The 6,000-nt window shown below is 35.9% G+C and overlaps 1 long non-coding RNA gene across 3 annotated transcripts in view; it reads right to left on the bottom strand.

The window, feature by feature from the left end:
* Nucleotides 1-5,157, bottom strand: part of LOC137861202 (uncharacterized) — a 63,792-nt gene extending 58,635 nt beyond the window's left edge. For all 3 annotated transcript variants that reach the window (XR_011099461.1, XR_011099460.1, XR_011099462.1), the window contains exon 1: nucleotides 4,984-5,157. This is a non-coding gene — a long non-coding RNA (uncharacterized lncRNA). The remainder of the gene's footprint in view (nucleotides 1-4,983) is intronic.
* Nucleotides 5,158-6,000: the final 843 nt, after the last annotated feature.

A 6,000-nucleotide genomic window follows, 5' to 3' on the forward strand; every position in this document is an offset into this window, starting at 1 on the left:
TCCAGAAGAATGCTTGCGGAATAACCCATTGGTTATGGAAAGATGCCCAAGCAGAGGATTTTCACATCTCTTCTCTGAGGAGTGCCAGTGTTTCCCAAGACAGCATTCCGAGTTGTCAGTGAACATCTCTGAGACTCCCACTTACATTAATGAAACTGCACAGCATGAGCAAAAAGCCTTTTTAGTCCTATTCAACATTTCTTCCAAGACACTGAACATATTGTGTTCACTTTGGAGCAGTGTTTAATTCTGGGGATTCATTAGAGACATGATTAATAATTATTATCTTGTCCATATTAAAGAGAATATTTTAGGTAAAGAGAAAGCTTATAAGCACTTCTCAAAGTTCCATCCAAATGAATTTAGTTTGATTTAGCAATTGATTTCATTTCAATCCACTGGAAATTTAGCAAGCTGCCATTTGGTTGTCATTTATGTTTTACTTTGTTTTGTTTGTATTTATTATTACAGGAGCTGTGAAAACAATAGCTGAAAAGTATGTTAAAAGCAGTGCTTTACAAATATTCATTTTCAGTTGTAAATCCTTCTCACTCTAATAGAGGTAACTTCTGTTCTCTTTTGTAAGGAAATAAGGATGCTGATCATAAGAATGAGGCATCGTTACATTAACAAATTTATATTTCTCTTCTGGATGGTGATGATTTGTGAGAAGGATGCCCAGTAAGTTACACAGAGGATAAGAGACCTCTCTTCCCAGTCTAGGGCCAGGTTGAGCCCAATTTAACATTTTCTCTATTTCTATTATTACAGAGATTTCCTAGGGAAAAGAAGTGCATACACCAACTGTTATCTGCTCAGTTACACGTATATCTGAGATCAGACACAATGGAGCTATCTCTGGTGGTATGATTTCTCTACCAGAAGAAATGGAAGTTTGAATTACACAAGCATCCATGGTTTAAATGTAATATTATTTATAGGAACTTCCTAATATGTAGGACCAGTAAAATAACACAATTTAAAAAGTGAACAATGGTGTGTTTTTTTTCTAAGTTGCTTCTTCAACTGCATTGATCAGCAATTCATCATTTTGTTTAAAATTCAATATTAACAAAATTGTAATTTATCAGTCTTATTCTTAAATCAATTCCATAATCATAGCTATGCCCTATTATGAAGTAATGGCAATGTTAATTTTATACTGCCAAATGTAAATTGACTGATTTATCACATCATTCTACAGATCCTTCAAGTTGTTTCTAATAATAAAAGGAAGAAAAAAAGAAAGCCCACTGTAATGACTACAGTTTTTGTTTTAAATATCACTGAGAACAGACAATCAAGATATATATATATATCCGTAACATAAAAAATAATGTAAATCCCTCTGGTCTCTCTGACTTCAGCCTGTCTCATGGCTTCCGACATTGATTTATTTATTTTTTTTTTATGTCAAGTGAGAATCTAGCCTTCAATTTCTGTTTCATTTCAGGTAGCGGTTTCGTAATTATGATGCAGAAAACTTAAAAAAATAATTGAATAATTATAATGAGTAACAGATGACATTACTGTTCCTGACTCAAGATTAACTTGACATCTTGGCAGCGTGGTCTCTCTCTATATACCTCTCTTTCTTTATGAGAAAAGGATGTCATATGAAGACATTTTAGGAATTCTTTGAGATTTAACCAAAAAAGCTTGTAAAGCAGCCCCAGATTTCCAACTGAAGCTTGTGTATTCAGGGATATTGTCATCATCATCCTCTTATTGAAATTTCAGTAGACAAAGTGTCATTCTTAGCAGTTCCCAGTAACCTGATGGCACAGGATTAACTAATTGGAACTAAGTTAGCAAACCTACTTGGTTAGCAAACCTGGTAAGTTAGCATGAACAAAACAGAGTTTGGTTGAATCAGAGGCGTCTGCCAAAATGAGAGAAGAAAAAAGAAAACAAAGCACAATTACCAAAGCAGCCAGTCATATAACTGATTTAAATGGTTTACAGCCAGCTGGAAGTGTGGCATAGATAAGGCTTTGCCATGCTGAACCAGTTTGCACTGTAAATCCTTTACACAACAGAGACCCCCAGCACTTGAAATATCAGGAAAACTCCTTTGGCTATGAGCAGCAAGCTGTTCCAGTCATTGTCACCAACCACCTGTCACAGACGTGATTCCACCCGCAAAGTGGTATACAGCATTGGCATTTAGAAAAACGTACTTTGCCTCAATTAAGTTCTAGAAATAAACCATGTTTTTTCCTGTTTACAAAACACTTCTCCTGCTCCAAATTTCAGCAATTGTTAATTGCTGTTGTGAATAATCTTTTACAGGCCGTTCTCATATTCTCTAAATCTGTCTCTTACCCCTACTGATTGCATATCTAATTTATTGTGAACAGAAGAAGCTAATAATATTACATCTGCTAAAGTAGCTGAGATGCATGAAAAAAAGACCAGCCACTAATGTTTTGTATTATTTAGCTTTTTAAGGTTTTGACTGTTGGCGTTATGCAAAGTACAATCATTATAGTCATTGCTTCGGTAGCTGCTAAATTTTCACAAGGACATGCTACTTGGCCTGGAGCACCTCTAAATAATGATAAAAAAAATCAAAATAAAAGTATTTGGCATATAATTACATAAGATGCACTGTAAGCTAGCCGCAAGTGATAACATACATTAAACTTAAACAAGACCCTAGATTCTTGGCAGAAGCCTCAGGGATTCATGTGATGTGAAAAACAAGCACAAGGACAATTATAAAAATGCTGCAAGAACTACTTATTTGGTTATAATGTTGGCTGTGTGTAACTGTAAAATGTACTTTGTAGTAAATTGCTTTTGCACACCACTGCCTCAGTGGTTATATGTTCTATACTTCATGTTGTTTCTTTTTTTTTTTTTTCCCCCATTATAGCTTTCTGACAGGAGGCATACCCAGTCTACTGAAAATACCTAATCCACGATCTAAAATGTAGGACAACTTTAGGACAGCTTGGGAAAACCTGACATCTTTGAACCACAACTAAACACACAGGACTGTAAACACTGAGTAGTTATTTTTAGAAAACTTTTCGCAATGAATGTGTTCGGCAATTTTGCAAGACCTTTGTTTTAACACTGAAGCATTCTTTGCTCTGGACTCTGAAAATAAAGACACAGTAAAGAAATATAGTATATGTTTAAAATGTGCAAGTAGGGACAGCAAAAATGAACACATTTAAAATATCATTAAAAAAAAAAAAAAAATCCAAACAAAATTACTAATAAAATGAAAGAAAAACAGAAATAAAACTGGATGGTTGTGTTCTTTTTCAGAACATAGTCCCCCCATTTCTCTGATATCTTTCCAAAAACTGCTTTCTAGAAAATTTATTAAAAATAAATAAATTATTAAAAAAAAAAAAAAAAAAGAAAAGAAAAGAAAAGAAAAGAAAAGAAAAAAAAGAGCACTCTATTGATTTTCCTAGAGCTTCTGTGCATTAGGACAAAAAGAACTGATGTGACTGGTCAATAGGTACTCTGACTGACTGCTCTTTATATCCTGAAGCTCTCCTTGCAGTCTCCTCCCTACCTCTTTCCCTCCTCAAGTACCTCAGGTATTTGAGTTCTCTTCAAAAAGGACTGATCTTAACAGAGGTTTTAAGAGATAGGAAACCTTTCCGCTATCTGCATTTGCTCTCTGCTTGTATATCGTTTCTGAGATGGAGAGCCAATTTAGTTTTAAAAGCAGTGAATCCATTATTATATGCCAACAGTATCTGAAACATGGCAGGACACAACCTGCTGAGATTTATGGGAAGCAGATGAGAAATTTTCCTATGAAGCTGACTCTATTTTATAATATCTCTAGAAGTTAGAGCTCATCTGCTAATTTACAGTAATTGACTAAATGAATAATTCTGTCTCCATGATGCCCTGCAGGTCAAAATTTGGCCTTCAAGGGTAATCTTTTCTTAGGGCAAAGGGGAGCATGGCTGGTGCACACACAGACAGTTCATGCCCTTATTTAATCCTTTTGTGAGTGGTGACTTTCTGAGTGACACTTTAAGTGCACAACAATTCCTCTTATTCTGGCAAATGATGAATTCAAATGATCTGAGGTATTTTATGCAAAAGCTATAATGTTGTCTGCAATTAAAGAGCCCATTTACTTCCATATTCATTTGTTTTGACCTTACTTGAAAATCACTCCATTTAAAAAAAGAAAGTAAGTGCTGTTTATCATACAGTGCTCTGGGAAGTTAGACAGAAATGAAGTTGAAGATAACTTTCCTCTTTGGTTTGTCTGCTAATACACATACCAGCAGTCTCAAACTGTGTCATGAGTCACTCGATGGCCTACAGCACATCTACATGATTAATTTACTGCTCACTGCTGGACTGAACTTAAGCCTTTTCATAATACCTGGAGTCTTTCCATCAGTTTTGATGGGTATGCACAAGGTCTATACCACTCATTTCCATCTATCCCATTCTGATTGCGAAAAAAAAAAAAAAAAAAAAAAGTTACCTTTCTACCAGGACAAGTGATCATGACTAGATAGTAGGTGGAAAGACTTGCTGTTGACCAGCTAATTTGCTTCTGTCAACAAGGGAATTATGCACTTCATTCATAAGAGAGAAGCAGCAATATATTTATTGAAGAAAATAGGGATTTAGCAGGGCTTAATCATGAATAAGACAGTGACTTAATAAAGCTCTAATAGTAAATGCAACATTAAGCAGATTCATGATGGCAAAGTCACTTGATTATTTGCTGCATGGAGGACAGGGTCAGACTAAAAGCATCAGGGAGACCCTCACACTGAGTGACAAGGTTCAGAATAGAGTTCCTTTTGTCATCCAAACTCCAAGGAGTCTAGAAATGACTGGATCCTATCCCAATCCCAGACTTAACAGTTTGTGCCTAAAGGATTACATACACAATCAATTCTTTATATCGCTTAGATCATATTACAGTTTCAGCATGCATAGCAAATTACTTGAACAGTTTCAACAAGCTAGCTTTTAGTCACTTACTGTGTATCTGTCACAGGTAGAAGAGTCTCTCGATAACGAGGAGCAACCTTGAGATGCATCCCTGCTCAAGGAGAAGATCCTAGCATGCAGCCCACTATAGTACAAGAGAACTTAATGGGCTCTAGCTGTCCCCTATTTACAGGGTAAGATGATTGACAACTACTTGTATTTGTGTACTGCCTTGTTTGGTTGGTGTGTGCTCTATTAGCCCTTGGATTTATCTCCCCCAAATCCACCTTGAGCCCAATTTGGCTATCACAATCAGATGCTTTCAGCTGTCTGCCAAACAGTCAGTGCTAATCGTTATCACCCAAGCAGGGTTATGAGTGAAGGGGAGGATTAGGGGGGAATGGGGGAGTACAGCAACACAGCTTCTAACAGCAATCAAGCAAGCAATGACAGTGTGAATAAGATTGATTAACTGAGGAAGTTTGGTAACTGAGGCAAAAAGCATATCAGGAGAACAGAATTTTGTTGCCAAAAAGATAGCAGTTGAAGTTACTGAAGCTGACATTACTCCTTACAGTGCATTCAGATAGCCTTTTGAAGGGTTAATGTTAGCATTCTGTATTTCTGATATTAAAGTTCTTCCAAAGTCATAAAGCGTAATGTACCAAAACATTAGCCCTTAGTAATTCGCAGTGATATTTCTATAGAGGTTGGAGTCCATCACTTACAAGTCTTGGAACAATGCACCCAAGGATCAAAAATTTCAGCAAAGTACTAGCACTGTCTTATCTTAACAGAAAAGAATAATAATAAAAAAGATTAAAGAATTGTGAAACTGAGAGTTTAAAAAAAAAAAAAAAAAGAGAGAGAGAGAGAGAGAAAGAAAGAGAAGGGCATCTGAATTGTTTGACAGAACTGTGTGAAGATGTTTTTCTCTGAGATCTCTAAAGATGGTAGCTTTGGAAGAAAATATCCTAAATCTGCCCTGAGAGCAGTGGATATCACCTAGAAAACCCATTACAAAGTTGCAGATCAATATTTTAAACTCAATCTGGCAGAGAGATTAGT

The sequence above is a fragment of the Anas acuta genome, chromosome 9, assembly GCF_963932015.1.
Source record: "Anas acuta chromosome 9, bAnaAcu1.1, whole genome shotgun sequence".
Taxonomy (NCBI): domain Eukaryota; kingdom Metazoa; phylum Chordata; class Aves; order Anseriformes; family Anatidae; genus Anas; species Anas acuta.